The sequence below is a fragment of the Adiantum capillus-veneris genome, chromosome 22 (genome assembly GCF_014529385.1).
Source record: "Adiantum capillus-veneris isolate H3 chromosome 22, ASM1452938v2, whole genome shotgun sequence".
Lineage (NCBI taxonomy): Eukaryota > Viridiplantae > Streptophyta > Polypodiopsida > Polypodiales > Pteridaceae > Adiantum > Adiantum capillus-veneris.
Genome location: NC_140952.1, coordinates 141,169,187 through 141,187,797, shown reverse-complemented (window position 1 = coordinate 141,187,797; position 18,611 = coordinate 141,169,187).

Sequence of the window (18,611 nt, the reverse complement as noted above, 5' to 3'; positions counted from 1 at the left end):
CAAATCAAGCCTCTATGTGTGTGTATATAGGTAAAAATAGCCGTTTTTCGGGCAATATATTGGTAAAAAGGAGAAATCCGGCCATAAAAATTGCATGTGAGTGTATATAGTGTTTTGCGGTGATGTTTTTAAGTTATTATGATTTTTGGGCTTAATTTTCTATTTTCTTTTTAATTTTACTAATTATCGGCTGAAAAACTTCAAAAATACAAAAAGCAGGTGAAAAACGATCGATGAAAAACAAAAAATATGGGGATACTCAGTGACTATAGGACAACCTATGGTACAATGGGGGTGCAATTATGTGAATGGAGCGAAAAGCGTGTTTTGGCCAGATTTTGACCGAAACGTCAAATTTCTCAGAAATTGGGCAAATGGAGTCCAAATCAAGAAAATTTTGAGCCTAAACCGCATCTCGCAAGAAGTTGGGAGCACATGTTAGATTTCATGGAAAGTGGTTCGGGGACCCCCATTATAAGATTTTTTCACTTCATTTTAAGTTCATTTCTACTATTGCCTTTTGAGAGAGAGCTCTTGCCACCTAGAGCGGACGGGACTTTCAGCAGCTTCTACGACGCGCACGACTACCCAACAGGCTCCAGACATGAGAGTTAGGCTCTCCACCTTGAGCTTTTCGCGCATGTTTGTTGTTTTGTCGTGAAAACTAGCGTAGGGTTCACACGGGAAGAGAGTAGTAGAGACCTACAGGTAGAAGTGACCACCTAACGGCTAACCCAAAAGCAACGAGACTTCATCGGTGGCTTACCCTAGCATAGGAGACCACTTTTGAATGCCCAAAGGCGGTAGAAAACCATCGGAAAAAACCCTAACTTCTAGAGTCCTGCAAGAGGCCACCAAATGGTAAATCAGTGAAAAGGCGCCCAAATGCTACCGAAACTCATGGGTAGGAGCATCTCGACCTGTTCGACAAGTCTATATAGCCCACATAGCCATAAGGTGACCCGAAACCGCACTAAACTTCAGAAACGGCATCAGACACACAAAGCGTCAAATAGCTCTCACGGCCAAAACCGCATGTTCATTTGCCACCAAACTTCATGCGTGGCTTTCCTAGACCATCAGCAACCAAGTCCTATGGTGTTCGATCACCACAAGTCATCGACGACATGAAAACGCAACCACAGGTGCTTTCATAGTGACAAATTGCCAAACGGAGCTCCTGTGAAGCCAAAGTCGACAAAAACCATATGGCAAGGATCCCCAAGGGATCGGGAAGCTATGGAGACCAACATCAAGAAATTTCATCGCCGAAAAGCACTCCAAAAGTCAGAAAACGGCTCGGAGGCTCTGAAATCCACATAGGGAGTTTCTTTCTATCTATTTGACTTTTTTGTTGAAATAGGGCTTAAAAGGGACTCAGGGGGGCTCAGGGCAGACACCAGTAGCACTCACCATAAAAATTTCATCAGGAGACATCCTACGCGTAGGATGTCTCAAGGACAAATCTGGGAACCAAGCTCAACATCTCTTATCACACACAGCTTCTGAATCGCCTGTACAAGCTAGCCACCAAGTTTCATCACATTTGGACAAAAATTGACCTCATATACATAAAAAAATGCAAAGTCAGAGCATAGAGGCAATAATGGGCCATAGACCTAACAAAACTAGTCCAAATCACATGAAACTTGCACAATATACTCATGAGCACATTGCCAAGCTATCTGTGTGGTCATATGTAAAAAATGATGAAATAGACATCCTACACGTAGAATGTCTAAATGGCATTTTTGGCCCCCAGCTTGCATTTTTCAGTTCCAGATCTCCTCATAACACCTTCCTAAGCTCATATATCAAGTTTCAAGCCATTCTCATCACATTTGGCCCCCAACACCTCCAAGATGCACTTTTTGGGCCTAAAACACTACACATGCTCTTACCAACACCAAATCTTGTCCAAATCAAAATCCAAGAGCAGGGCCATGTTCCACATGCCAAGAGCTACCCACAGAACCAACTCCAAGTCATTTTGATGAAATAAACATCCTACGCGTAGGATGTCTCCAGCATGATTTTGACCTACTGTGCAAGAGCTGACTTCATAGGGGCCATTAACATGGTGCAAGGAGCCTGTATTCCAACTTTCAACCCATTAACATGGTGCAAGGAGCGTGTATATCAACTTTCAACCCATTTGAATATCATTTGCCACCTGTTGACATCCTACCCAATTTGTGAGCCTAAAGCCTGAATCTGCCCAAAAATGCACTTTTTGATGCCCAAACCCAATTCCAACCACATAGCCATGTTGCACAGGTCAAGCGCCACCAGCATACCAAGTTTCACAAAAAATAGGCAAGAAAGACATCCTACGCGTAGGATGTCTAAATGATAGTTTTTGGCCAGAAAGATGCTATGGGAAAATGGAGAGTTTCCCTAGTTCCTTTTAAGTTTTATTTTCAATTTTCAAGTCATTTGGATAGTTAGAACTTAGTTTATCAGCTGATATGGAAAAAACACTAACTTCGGACTACTGAGTGCAACAGGATCCATGGCAGCCGCAAAATCACCTGCAAAGAAGAAGAGGATGACAATAAAAGACTACTTAGAAGAAGTAGAGCCATTTGTGATCCCAGAAGGAACCCTGAAGCCAACCAGCACATGGATTCAGAATGATTTGCTAGAGTCCAATGATTTGAAGATCTACCAAGGCGTGTTCAAAGATCCTGAAGGAAATGCAGTAGAGCTACCCATGATACGATGAGAGCTCAATGAATTTTTCAGAAGCAAGATGGGAGATTACCTAGAGAAGCTGGACCTCCATAACTACTTTGAAGCTTTGCCAGCGGGGAGTGACATCAAAAGACTGTGGGAATTTGTAACCACTATCAAAGAAGATGGAGTGGCTAAAGTCACTCATCTGCAGGGCAAGCTAGATACCATGATTGTCATCATAGAGAGGGTGGTGGCAGCCACACCTAGACATCTCCAACAAGGGAGATAGTGTGACAAAGAGGAGAGATGAAGTCAAAGTCTACTCAGAAAAGAAGAACAACTACACATTTGAAGATATTGCAAACCCAAAAGTGGCTATCATGAGCCAGCTCTACAACCAATACTTCCACATGTGTACAAAGCGGCCACAAAAGTACAGGATGCCACTTGGAGCCATTGCTACCACCTTCACCTGGGCAATGGATAAGAGTAAACCAAAAGTGATCAATTATGCTGCTTACATCCATGACAACTTGGTGAATATGGGCAACAAAAATCCCACCTACATTGTACCTGGTGAGCTAATAACAAAAGTAGTCTATGGAGCACTGCATGCCAAGGGAAACTGGCCTGAACCTCCCTCACAGAATGATTCGCTAAAGCTAAAAGAAGATAAAGAAGAAGAACCACCTAGGGCACCCAGAGTAGCCACACGTTTGAAGGGCCGGTTAGAGATCGTGCTAGAAGAGCCGCCAGAGTCGAAGAAAGGAAAGTGTACAAGTGCTGATCAAAGAGACCAAGTCACAGAAAGCGGCACGGCTCGAAAGACTGATGGAAAGCTTCAGAGCCGAGAGAGCACTCAAAGGAGATTTGAGTGACTTGTGGAAGCCGTCCCTTGAAGCCATGTTGGGATCATCTCGAAGGGTGCACAGAGATCGATTTGAAGACTACATCAAAAATTTTGAGATTTTAGATGCTACGACGGAGAATATCCCTAATATCCCATTTATAGAAGAAGAAGTGGATGAAGTACGACGGCAGCTGCTAGAAGAGCAAGAAAACAAGAAAGAGAGAGAAAGACCAAGGCGGATCGGGACCTGAAGGGGTCAAGCTGATGGTGGACTCTCAACCCAGGTGGAGAAAGGCATGGCTCACAAAATATCCTCAATATTTAATCCATCTGGTAGAGGCACCTAAAGTGATCAGGGATAACCTCAGTTTCTTCCCTCTACCAAAGATGAGGGCATGGAAAGCCCACGAGCTGTTGCAGAGAAGCCAACCCACTTGGCTCAATTACCCGAAGCTTCCAGGCTTGAAGGTAGGCAAGAGAATAAGTGAGCAATACATGGTGAAAACCCTAACGGGCGCCATCAAATTTTTCACTGGCTTGCCTGACCAATCTTGCATCATGATGAGAAAGATATGTAAAACCCTTTTGGGAGTCTTCAAAACCTTTAAACCAGGCCAGGCGACAGACAATATCTTTTTCTTTCAAGATACATACAGATGTGCATACGATCTGTCTGGTCAGCCTTCTCACGAGGTGATACATGCATTGTATCAAAGAATTATGTTTTTGCCTTCTTATCACCTCCAGGCCTTTGAAGAAGCCTTCTACACTGGCTTCTTCACAATTAGCACAGATATATTCGGCCCGACGCTACTGGCTCAGCATGCGAGATATGAGTCCCTTATCAAGATGAGAGAAAGCCTACACTGAAGAAGCAGCTCAACTGCCATGTCGAGGACGACATGAACAAGGAGGGGGGAGTGTTAGCAGTTGGACACACCCTACAGAGCTCGGCGGAATATTATTTTTTGTAACTATTCTTTGAGAAAAATTGACATTTCACCTTTGTAAATATTAGGGCTTACAGAAGTTTCCAGATTGTATCCTATTTTTGACATTTAGATTGAGTAGATGCTTAAATTGGAACATTAGGGTTTGAGATTGTAAGGTATTTATACCACTTTTGACCTTAATAAAAAAAACCTTTGTCATTTTTAAAAAAAGTTATGTCTGTGAGTGAGCGTACTGTGTACGAGAGATAGTGAGAGTTTCATCTTGACACTACGCGTGCACCGGTGGTCGGACTCGAGTGCGGAGAAGTGCAGCGTGTTGCCCCCGACGAGAGCTACGCGCTAATACCTACGTTGCGGGCGTACGGTCTAGTTTTGCGAGATCGACCACGAGCTTCATCTAGTGATTCGGTGAGAATACGTTTTCCGTTTTTACATCGCAGCATATTCACGAGTTCGCATCAAGTAGAGCTACACATTAGGCACTTTAGTTTTCGAAAACGATGATCTACAGCTTTCGGCCAGACATCCTACGTGATTTTGCACCAAGTGTTTAGGGTTGAGATTTTGGTTTACAGACCTTAGGGAGAGCGACCTATTGGTGTTAGTAGGGTCTCCTTCAAGTTCTGTGGCATTTCGAGAACGTTTGATGGGTATTTGGCTCTTGGAAGCGTTGTAGAAAATCTCCTCTCATGCACTCCTGAAGGCTGTAGCTTAGACATTGGGTAGAGACCTCTGTAGGAATTAGTCGAGAGTCGGTCGAGTGTAGATTGACACCCAATGCTTGCTTCCACGCGCCTGCGGGTTGATTTTTGTCCTTAGCTGACAAATCTTGTTAGGTGAGTTCTCGCTGTGTTGACGTCCGTCTCGCGGCGTATCCGCCAACACCTTTCCTCATCAAGTGCATCATGTACATCTGCATCAGTACTAGGCTGATCTGTAACATTTTTAGAAACCCCCATATGCTGTACATTTGCCTCATTGGAAATTACATTCGTATTTCCACCACTGACAAGAGGCAACAAAGTGTCATAAATGTCCCGTGAGCGTACATTTTGGTCTCTAGTACATGATAGCGAGGACTAAACAGAATCTTCCACAAACACTACATCTTGTGAAACCAAAATATGTTTTGTTTGCGGATGATACAACCTGTAACCTTTGCTTTCAACACTATAACCAAAAAAAATACATTTGACAGCCTTATCATCCACTTTTCTGCGTTGTGTTTGTGGCACCAAAGCATATGCCCAATAGCCAAAAACACGCATGTGCTCAATAGAAGGCTTTCTATCATGCCATGCTTCATATGGAGTAATAGATTGCAAAGCTTTTGTAGGACACCTGTTAAGTACATAAGTGGCAGACATGATGGCCTCAAGCCAAAAAGAATGCGGCAAAGCTTGACTTTTGACCATACAGCGTGCCATTTCTGTAAGTGACCTGTTTTTCCTCTCAGCAACACCATTCTTCTGAGGTGTATAAGGCACTGTACATTGGTGTTTTATCCCACAACTAGCCAGAAATGCATTGAATTCATGAGACATATACTCCCCCCCTCGATCGGAACGGAGGGTGCCCATAGTACATTTCGACACATTTTCAGCCATAGCCAAAAATTGTTTGAAGCACATAAAAAACTTTGGACTTCGCTTTAAGCGGAAATACCCATACATGCCTGGAGTAATCATCAATGAAAGTCACGAAGTACAGGTAATTGCCCAAGGAAGGAGTTTGCATGGGCCCACAAACATCACTATGCACAAGCTGCAACCTGCATGTGGCCCGAACTGAACCATCCTTTGGAAACTTAGAACGCTGCATCTTACCCAAAATACAGCCTTCACAAACATGTTTGACAGGTGCTTCAAGAGGCGGCAAAGAAGCAACCATATCAGATTTCTTCAAATGCAACAAACTGGCAAAATTCAGATGACCAAAACGTGCATGCCAAAGTTTTGCATCTGAAATAGCCCTTGAATCTGCAACAGCATTTGCAAAATTTTTTCCACACTTGTCATACAAAGTGAGCTTATACAGCCCACATCAAAAAAGGCAAGATGCAACAATTTTATCACCAAAACTGAGATCATGAATTGTACATCTGTCATCCACAAATTTGACTACCAGTCCAAGTCTAGCAAGTGCGGATATAGACAAGAGATTTTTCTTGATCCCACGTACAAAAAGTGCATGAACAAGTGTGAAGGAACTGCCATTAGCAACAGTAAGCACAATCTTTCCAACTCCCTGAACTGGATAAGAGGCATTGTTGGCACAAGTGACAGAATTCCCATGAGGGACAGACTCGAGAGAGGTGAACAATTCACAATGTGAGGTAATGTGCTTTGTAGCACCACTCTCGAAATACCACACATGTGAATCTGCAGCAACTGACCATCATGGACAACATGATTGTAAGTGCACTCTGCACTAAAAGCCCATTCTGCATCGACATTAGCATCATAGTCTCCTTTCATAGAAGACTCAACAATGGCTGCATTTACAGTGGAACCACCCTCTTTCTTCTTAGCCTCATTGGCCTTCAACTTAGGACACTGCTTGATCAAGTGATCATTAGCTTTACAATAATGGCATTGCATCTTCTTTTTGCCCTGATCAGCAGAATTGCCATACGAAGTGTTGCCAGTAGAAGCATTAGGAACAGAAGTTTTGCCACTCGTAGCAAAACCATAAGAAGTGGCTGCATTGCTATTACCACCCTTTCTTTGAGAAGCAATAAAAGCCTGTTCAACTACATGCTGTCTAGTCCTATTTTTTCTTGAAAGTGACTCTTGCAACAACAATGTGCATAATGCATCAAACTTGACAACTTCTGGATTTCCTTGGGTCATAAGTCTCTAAGTACTAGCAAATGTCTGGTAGGAATTTGGTAAGGCATCAAGAACAGTCTGCACAAGGGAGCTGTCTGAAATGACTTCACCTGCAAAAATAAGCTGCTCATTGATATCCTTGACACTAGAAAGAAAAGTGTCCATATCATCTTCCTCATGCATAATCTTTGACTCCAACTCTTTATGCAACAAAGCAATTTTAGCCTCATTGCGGCTTGCATAAAGACCAACCAAAGGTGCGCTTTACAGACAACGCAATCAATGCATGAGCCTGTGCATCCTTTACATCCCAACGAGCTTGTTCTGCCATAGGCAAAACAACTCTAATAGCAGCAATCCTTGCAGCAAGACCTACAACATCCTCAACATCGCCTATATCCTCAAAACCAGGATGTACATCAACGCCCTGCACAATATTCCAGACGCCCTTTGACACAAGAACGTGTTGCATCATATAAGCCCACATAGGGTAATTGTCCCCATCCAACCTATCCTCAGCAGCAAACATCTTGAACACATCTGTGTTGTTGTTGTCAGCCATGGTAAATGCTGCACCTGATGTAAAAACTGCCCGAAAATAGGAGAAACGGAGTGGGAACAACACGTGCCATATAGCACAAACCGTAGAAGACTATGAGGCTCCTGCTATGCAGAAAATGGCAATGACAGAAACTTTGCACAAAATGAAAAAGTAACATGTGCAACACTGCTTGTAGTGGAAACGGAGGCCGAAATGAGCCTGAATAAAAAAATTTCAACCTGCGAATGCTTGCCAAAGCTCACTGAAATCAGAGAAAGTGAGCAGGCATATGCTGGAGCAGCTAGCGACTAAGCCCGGGAGGGCGTAACCTGCTCTAATACCAATTGTTGGAATTAGGGTTGCAGAGAGACACACACAGCTTGGAGAAGATGAAGGAAGCTCAAGGCACACAATAGAGAGTATGTTACTTAGTGTGAAAGGAAAGATAGATAGCCCTAGAGTGATGGGCGTATTTACAATGCACGGGGGAAAAAACCTCCTAAAGAGGGAAAAAATGCCCCGGCGGTCCTAGTGTGTTCACACACATCACTACCACATGTATATGGTAACAATTGATACCAAAGGACCTCTTAAGCATCGTGAATTTGATGGTACCAACAAAAGTCAATTTGGGCTCCAAACATGGATCGCGATCCATGTACCCATAGTGACTGCTTGACCTGAAACTTTCCAGATCAGTAGTGCTTACACAAGGAAACATATCCCCAAGTCCAATTTTGGAAAAAATTGAGCAAATTTGGGTCAAAAGGGAGCAAAACAAGTGACAGACTGAAAACTGCAATGCAGACCTTGTATTGACCATTTGGCCTATCAAAACAAGTCCAAATCCAAAAAGATTTGATGTTTAGCTTGTGGACATAGCCAGGAACAAACTCCTAAGAGGAAAAGTCCAGATGTGGTTGAACATGGATCGCCATCCATGTACCTCAACCTCAGAATTTGCTGAAAATTGGTATATAGCTTGCTTATGACCTTGTCTACACATAGTCAAAATTTTTGACAGGGAACATGGATCGCGATCCACTCAGCATAGTGGGGGTATCTGACTTGGTGATCTTGTAAACATACTTGAGAACATCCCAAATGTCAAGTTTGAGCTAAAAATACCTTCGGGAGGCCAAGATACAAGCCAAAGTTCCTGTGCACTGGTCCTGGAACTGTTTTGAGTGCTGTTTCAAGTGCAGTTCACTACAAGTGCTCTAAGTTTTGATGGACAACTCCAAATTGAGTCAGGTATAGCTAGGAAGAAAGATGAATTTTACTAGGTTTTCTAAATCCAAACTTTTAGGGTACCCCAAGACTAGTTTCCAGAGACCAAAAAGTCATTATTTCCTAACTTTTGAGAGACCTGACCAAGGGCAAAAAGAGATAAGTTGCACTAAGACAAAGTGAGCTTGTCAAGGACTATCTTGAGATATTTGAGTGATCCTTAATCATGATAAATTATTCACCACCACCAGGGTTCTCTACTCCACTCGGAGACATGAAAAACGCAAGAAACACTGCAATGCCTTCAACAGAGGGATTGAGAGAATACATAGAGGAGGGGCATCCTCTGATCAACAAACCGAACGTGAGATTCATCAAAGCCAATGAATCCATGAGAGTGCTTACGGATTACACTCATGAGGGCTTGTATAGATTCACATATGGGGATCCATATATCTTCTACAAGTGTGTAGAACCCAATGATAGGGAGTTGACCACCCATAAGAACCTCTATGCATTCACCTATACAGATGCCAACGGAGTGCAAGGTTTGATGGTAGATAAGTAAGGACGTGAGTACAAACTTGTCGATCCAATTGACTTAGAGAGATACACATACAAGGGTGTTCCGATTCCTACTTACTTTCAACCAAAATTGATGCTAGAGCGCATATCAAAGAGGATTCCGCTAGGATTTTCTCCAAGACGAGAGGAGAAAATGAGAGATGTCTTTCCAAGAGACAACGATTTGGTTAGACTGGTGACTGAACCACAACGATTAAGACCATATCAAGTGGCTCAATGTGTCAAGACAAAACACGATGGGTCAGGGGATCCATATGCTCATGTCTCACTCTTCAAACAAGTTTTGAGAGATGAACAGATTGTGGATTTTCATACTCAGTATGAGGGATTTGGGTTGACAGTGGAAGGAACAACTTTGACTTGGTTCTACTGATACAGTGGACCTACAACCACCAACCAATGATTGGGATGTGGTGATGCACAAGCTAACCGGGCTCAGAGCAAGATCAATGGCCACAGAGAGTGAGATTGATAATCTCAAAGCCAATGAAGTTCAGATCAAGGCTGAAGTCAACTCGCTACAAAGACAGATCCAAGAGCATATGGACAAACAAACAAAGCTGCAAGCTAGTTTGGATGAGAAATTACAAAGATGCCAGGAGATGGAACAACAAAATCAAGCAGCCGAAAACAAGCTTCAAAGAGATGAAGAGGAATACAAGAAAATCAGCAAGTCATTGACAGATGCAGAGAGAGAAACGGGCAACCTAACTCTACAACTTGCTGAAGAATCCAAAGAGGTGGAAAACTTGAGAAATGCCAAGGAAAAGGCCGAGATAGAGTATGAAGCAAGCCAGGATGAAGTCATCAAGCTGAAAGACCAGATGAAAGTAAAAGATCAAACCATCCAAAGGCTACGAGCATCTTCGGCCAGAGTCAGAGCTGCTAGCTCGACTCACACGACTTCAGAGACTGATTTATATGAAGAACAAATGAAGGAACTCCAAAAGGAGTTGACATTAGAGAAAAGACAAAGGCTGATGTTGGCCGAGGGGTCTTTGGTCATGCAAAACCGCTTGGAAGAAGAGAACAAATCCATGAAGAATGAGCTAGAAGCCGTGAAGAAGAGGATGGATGAGGATTTTCAGAGATGGCAAGCAGAAAATGAAGCCATCAAGAGAAAGCTCGAGGAGGCGGAGAAAATCAATGCCGATCCCAACGACCTCCTAGCAAACATGGGAGAGCAAGCAGAAGCGGAAAAGAAGACACTTTAGAAGCAGATAGAAGAGCTGAGAGACCAGTAGCAAACAGAAGAGCATCATTTTAGCACTGGGCCAACAACAATGGAGGGGATTGACATAGAGAATGTGTCAGATCCAGTGGACACCACCATGCAAGAGGAAATCCTTGTGGGACTCTCACAAGAGCCCGAGGATCTGACACAAGAAGAGGAAGAAAAGCTGCAGAAGGCCATAGAAGCGGCAGTAAAAGACACAGCCAGAGAACCATTGGATTGGGAGCATAGAATGTTTAAGTCAATGACTATTCAGAAGATAGATGCCAGGAACCTTCGGCGTGCATGGTTACAGCCTTATCTCCCATATTCTCTGCTAAAGTACGAAGCTATTACTATCAATAAACGAATAACAAAGGAGCCAACAGTGCCATTGTACAAAGCAGATATCTCCAAACCTGAAGGGGTCAAGCTGATAGTGGATTCTCAACCCAGGTGGAGAAAGGCATGTCTCACAAAATATCCTCAATATTTAATCCATCTGGTAGAGGCACCTAAAGTGATCAAGGATAACCTCAGTTTCTGCCCTCTACCAAGGATGAGGACATGGAAAGCCCACGAGCTGTTTGCAGAGAAGCCAACCCACTTGGCTCAATTACCCGAAGCTGCCAGGCTTGAAGGCAGGCAAGAGAATAAGTGAGCAATACATGGTGAAAACCCTAACGGGTGCCATCAAATTGTTCCACTGGCTCGCCTGACCAATCTTGCATCATGATGAGAAAGATATGTAAAACCCTTTTGGCAGTCCTCGAAACCTTTAAACCAGGCCAGGAGATAGAAAATATCTTTTTCTTTCAAGATACATACAGATGTGCATACGATTTGTCTGGTCAGCCTTCTCACGAGGTGATACATGCATTGTATCAAAGAATTATGTTTTTGCCTTCTTATCACCTCCAGGCCTTTGAAGAAGCCTTCTACACCGGCTTCTTCACAATCAACACAGATATATTCGGCCCTACGCTACTGGCTCAGCATGCGAGATATGAGTCCCTTATCAAGATGAGAGAAAGCCTACACTAAAGAAGCAACTCAACTGCCATGTCGGGGACAACATGAACAAGGAGGGGGGATGGTTAGCAACTGGACACACCCTACATAGCTTGGCGGAATATTATTTTTTGTAACTATTCTTTGAGAAAAACCAACGTTTCACCTTTGTAAATATTGGGGCTTACAGAAGTTTCCAGATTGTATCCTATTTTTGACATTTAGATTGAGTAGATGGTTAAATTGGAACATTAGGGTTTGAGATTGTAAGGTATTTATATCACTTTTGACCTTAATGAAAAAAACCTTTGTCATTTAAAAAAAAATTTATGTCTGTGAGTGAGCGTACTGCGTACGAGAGAGAGTGAGAGTTTCATCTTGACACTATGCGTGCACCGGTGGTTGGAATCGAGTGCGGAGAGCCACTAAATGAGCAAGGCGTTAGTCCCAAACCTTCATGTAATATTCTTTGTGGTCTAAGTGTCTTAGTTATTTTAGGTACTGCTCAAGCTGGAAGAGTTGAGCATAATTACGTTGTGTCGCTCATGCTGGTATAGGTGAGCATAAGAGTCGAAGTCATTGTAGTATAGTGGTAAGTGAAGGAGGAAGTCCAGCAGACACTCACGCACTCAACGTAGTGAGGTATGAGTGGAGAATCTTCTACATCAAAAACCCTTCTTGGAATCATGGAAGCTATTGAGACATCCTTTGATGTCACATGTGCTACATTTGTTCCTTGAGACACCCATCAACTCCATCTCTTACACTACATGCTTTTGTTTGAAAACTTCTCATAAGCATATAGAGTGTCCCATAATTGGCACTTACATTAGGCACTCTTCCTTTTTTTCTCCCAAGCACTCATCTTGCATGACAGGTACTTCAAGTCAACGCTCAACTCCAATAAGAGTGGATACCAAAGGCACTTTTTCCCACCGGGTTTTTTCCCTTTGGTCATCCAGGTGTTAAGACCCTAATCTAGAAACCCTCACATCATCTTCTTGTATATATTCCTTCTACATTAGCAATAAAGAAATGGCTACCCGAATCAATCTACAACGATTTGGAGCAAACATAGCAGGTCTTCATATGCTTAAAAAGAGCATCTTTTATCTAAAAGGGCGACAACAAAGCTCCATTAAAAAAATGGCAAGTCAAAGAATGGCCTACAATGACAAGCAATGAGAAATTTAGCAAGCGAGCTATCCGCAACAATCAAAAGTAGCTCACACAGTGCTTCAACATTGGTGACCTATTGTAGACAATTCAAATTGCAGTGGATCTTGAAAGAAAATCCATCATAAATTCCACCCCCAGATAGATTCAGTTCTGTAAGCTCATACACATCAACATCCATCTTCCTGGTGGCCAAGACTGGCAACAAAGAGGAGAATGCGCAACAAGAACAAAAGTTGCCTCAACAATCACGATCAAATCACGTATCAACAACACGAAAGATATGAATCACTGAAAGAAGGGGGGAGTGTCATCAACGACAAAGCACTTCCCAAGCTGAAGACCAACCTTGAAGACAAACCCTATGACAAGACTGCACAAGGTCGTGTCAAGGAATGACACGAATTAGGAAGGGGGGAATGTTTGAGGATAAATCAAACGGGCGCCCAACTGGGCGGACACGTAGCAGGACACCACATTTGTAGTCTATTATTTTATCCGAGCTAGTGTAGTGATACTTTGTGTAAATCCTGATTCTAGAGTAATGGATCAATTCGCTGCTATACTGATTGGGTAATCCGTTTTCAAATCCCAAAACTTGCATTGTGTTCCTCTCTCTTTGCTCTTTAAATTAAGTGTAAGCATTGTCAGTTTTACTGTGGTTTGCGACTACGCGTCTGTGAGCTATAATTGCAGATTTGAGTGCTTAAATTGTTGTTTTTAGTCGTTTGACCATAGGAGAGCGTTCTTAGACCATAGGGCAACCTTTTTGGACTGATCTGTTGCATCTTTCAGGACCTTTTTCATGATGGATCGTGATTTTGGTACCTTGTCGGATTGCAACTAGACTTGCTAGGATAGTGTCCTAGGTGTTCTAGACCTCCTCCTAAAGTTTCGTTGCATTTCGAGTCCGTTTGAGTGCCGAAATGGCGTGATGACCTAGAGCTGTGAGAAAGGACATAGGCAGATTTCCCTGATCATTGAGTGTTGGTTTGCTTGTAGAGTTGTTATGTTTGTTTGTTAAGGTTCATTTCTTGAGATTGACGATCTCATAGAGTCTCCGTGCCCCATTCGAGTCACTTTCCCTGAGTATTGACATTATGTTAGTGCTAGAAATCTATGTTACGGACGTCCGTCGTGACAACCCGCTAACTTTTTCCCACCGGGTTTTTTCCCTTTGGTCGTCCAGGTTTTAAGACCCTAATCTAGAAACCCTCACATCATCTTCTTGTATATATTCCTTCTACATCAGCAATAAAGAAATGGCTACCCAAATCAATCTACAACGATTTGGAGCAAACATAGCAGGTCTTCATATGCTTATCAAGAGCATCTTTTATCTAAAAGGGTGACAACAAAGCTCCATAAAAAAATGGCAAGTCAAAGAATGGCCTACAACGACAAGCAATGAGAAATTTAGCAAGCGAGCTATCCACAACAATCAAAAGTAGCTCACACAGTGCTTCAACATTGGTGACCTATTGCAGACAACTCAAATTGCAGTGGACCTTGAAAGAAAATCCATTATAAAGTCCACCCCCCAAAGAGGTTCAGTTCTGTAAGCTCAGACACATCAACATCCATCTTCCCGACGGATAAATCAAACGAGCGCCCAACTGGGCGGGCACATAGCCGGACATCACATTTGTAGTCTATTATTTTGTCTGAGCTAGTGTAGTGATACTCTGTATAAATCCTGATTCCAGAGTAATGGATCAATTCCCTGAGTTGTAATGCTATAATGATATTTGTAAGGTCCATGTAAACCGGCCACTGGACATTTAGAATGCCCTAGGTATAAAGGTCAATAACCTTAATGTGAACGGAGGCTTATCTTGAGAAGAAATGGGAGCTCAAAAAACGTACGCTCAAGCTACGAGATGCTTCAAACTTGTAATTGACTTTTCTAAAGATTGGTTAATCCGTTTTCAAATCCAAAACTTGCATTGTGATCCTCTCTCTTTGCTCTTTCATTCAAGTGTAAGCATTGTCAGTTTTGCTGTGGTTAGCGACTACGCGTCTGTGAGCTGTAATTGCAGATTTGAGTGCTTAAATTGTTGTTTTTAGTCGTTTTGACCATAGGAGAGTACTCCTAGACCATAGGGCGACCTTTTTAGATAGTTCTGTTGTAGTTTTTAGGACCTTTTTCATGATGGATCGTGATTTTGGTACCTTGTCATATTGCGACCAGACTTGTTAGGATAGTGTCCCTAGGTGTCCTAGACCTCCTCCTAAAGTTTCGTTGCATTTCGAGTCCGCTCGAGTGCCGAAATGGCATGATGACCTAGAGCTGTGAGAAAGGGCATAGGTAGATTTCCTTGATCATTGAGTGTTGGTTTGCTTGTTGAGCTAGTGTGTTTGCTTAATAAGGTTCACTTCATGAGATTGACGATCTCAGAGTATCCATGCCCCATCCGAGTCACTTTCTCTGAGTATTGACATTATGTTGGTGCCAGAAAGCTATGCTGCAGATGTCCGTTGCGGCGACCCGCTAACATTGGCGCCGCGACTGGGGATATGATCCTTAGATGGTGAGTGACCTAGTGCATCCCGGTGGGAAAAAAGTGCCTTTGGTATACGCTCTTATTGGAGTTGAGCATTTGGACTTGAAGTACGTGTCATGCAAGGTGAGTGCTTGGGAGAAACAAAGGAAGAGTGCCTAATGCAAGTGCCAATTATGGGACACTCTATATGCTTATGATAAATTTTCAAACAAAAGCATGCAGTGTAAGAGATGGAGTTGATGGGTGCTTCAAGGAACAAATGTAGCACATGTGACATCAAAGGACATTTCAATAGATTCCATGTTTCCAAGAAGGGTTTTTCATGTAGAAGCTTGTCCACTCATTCCTCACTGTGTTGAGTGCGTGAGTGTCTTTTAGACTTCCTCCTTCACTTACCACTATACTACAATGACTTCGACTCTTATGCTCACCTATACGAGCATGAGCGACACAACATAATTATACTCAACTCTTCCAGCTTGAGCACTATCTATAATAACTAAGACGCTTAGACCACAGAGAATACTACATGAAGGTTTGGGACTAACACCTCGCTCATTTAGTGGCTTAGCTACCCAACTCTGAATTTTATGCCATGTATTTTTAATGGCGACTTGGACTTACCTGTTCAAGGCCAGAAACCCAATTCTATAAGTTCTTGAAATTTAGGCCTCTTCCATTGTGTTGGTCTTTGGATGCTACCATTTTGTCGAGGAGGTTGGCATACTTTGGCTCCTCTTGACTTGCTTGTTGTATGTTGATACTTCTTTGTAAAACAAGTCCTTTAGCTCTGGTAGGGCTTGATGTAGCCTTTGTGTTAATTTCCATGAGAAGCGATTGTCGAGATGTGTGGGTTCTTTGTGATTGAGTTTCCGCTAGCAATTTTGGAACCCATCTTGTTTTTGGTCCTTGTGTGACCGTCTTTGACATTTTATCTTCTTCTATAATTTGATGGACACTAGGCTTCGGTATCTAGATCTGATTATTTCCGTTATAGAAGCCCTCATTCTCTAGTTGATGACAAGGTATCCATCTGTAGATTTCAGCAGCCTTGGTTGCAATTGGCTTTTGTTGTCTGTTGGTTGTCATTGCTTGCTTTGGGGTAGAAGCTTGTGTTGCCTGATTTCTCTTCGTTGTTCCAGATTGAGCTACCATTTTTGGTAACCATATTGGAGTGTTACCTTCATAAAATCCTTGTGCTTCAAGTAGCTTAACTGGAATCATCCGCTGCTGCATCTGTTTGTGTTGAGTAGCTTCGTTGAAGTTTGACTTTGGTACCCATACTGGTTGTGTTGCTTTCTTGGAAGGTCTTTTCTTATGTCCTTTTTTGTTGTTCTTTCTCCTGCTTGAGTTGTTTTTACTCCGTTGATAGCTTGGCTCTCTCATTGTAGAACTTATTTCTTGAGGTGAGTACATCCAGGCTGTTATTTTAGGCTTTTTGGTCCAAACATTAATGTTTCCTTCGTAGTAGCCTTGAGCAGTGATTGACTCATTTGATGCTACCCACCTTATCACCTTTTGTTTTTGTGAGATCCCCAAACCGTCAATACCAAGATCGGGATGGGATCCTTGACAGGTCTCTAGGTCTGATAAAAATCAAAGTCTCTAAACAAGAAAAATTCGAGGAATATACCTTTACCATTAACAATGGTTGGGGTCTATAGCCTTAGAAGAAGACCTAGTCCTGTCTCGCAGTGAAAACGGGACAACGTATTAAAAGTCCAAAAAAACTATTTCGGCCCTATAACTTCCACAAATTTGGCTAAGGTATCCTCAACCAACGCTTTTTTTCCCCTAACTTATGTGAGGGCATAGCCGCTGGTGAACTCCTCTTCCAAGTGAAGAAGTTTTCCAAACGTTTTTAGTGCGCGGGGATGGATAGTTACCTGACTAATCAGGTCCACCCATCCATGATTGACAACCTTAGTCAATCCCCACTTACCACCCCGCACTCACACATGATTATTTTATTATTTAATTACTACCACGTTCTTATCACAATTAAAATAATGATTCCTTTTATCCTTCATAATAGGATTTTATTAAAACAGCCCTTGAAAACAGTATTGAAAACATTCTTTTAGCAAACAGACATCTTTAAACTTAAGATAGGGTACTGTCAATCAAAACATTGTCCATAATAACCATGATCAGTACTCTTCTTGTCTCAAGACCACCTAAGGGTGAAAAAATGGCACCCATTCCTTATTCATAATCCGGAGTGGATAAACCCCCACCCAAGGTTCCGGGTGCCCATACACCAATCCAGTTGCCCATACAACCGGGCGGCTCCCCTAGGATTAAAAAAAAACGGTATCCTAACTTATGTAGAAACATCAAGACATGACACGGAGTAGAAACTCAATGTTCATGGGGGTAACCGACTAATCCGTGGCTGGAAAGCCATCATTATTCATCAAAATATACCAAGGAGTCGGAGGTGTGTTGAGACAAGTTGTCTTAAGGATGATCAATCATACCTTTCCTAATTCAACCAGTTTTAACCCAAATAAATTTTTCCTACTTTATAAACAAATGCACGTTGGTTTTTTGGAAGTTACCTTTTGACCAACTATTTCTTTTCTGATTCTTACTCACTCCTTACGTATGCAATGTTAACTTATAAAATAACTTAAACTATTTAAAGACTTAATTGAATAATGGCCATCTGCTGCTGTTACGCTGGCGCCTGAAGACTCTCCTCCGCAAGCGTACTACTAGGCCCAACTTTATCGTCCTGTGATGCTCTAGTTCTTTTTAGAGTTCTGTCCTCATCATCAGATGTAGGATTGGCTCGGGTCCTTTTAGGTACCTAACTTCTTATTCCTTATAAAAAGGACGTCTAATCATTAGGTAAATTATCCAAAAGCTAAACTTAACCTTTGTATCCAATTTTACCCAAATCTAGGTTGAATTTATAGTCTTAATTGGTAATTTCTTGACCTAGTAATTTTTTATTTTCCTAAAATAGGCATGATAACTTTTTCCACAGCCTTCCTAAGGGTTTTCCAAGCTATCCTAATTTTCTTATAATTTTCCAT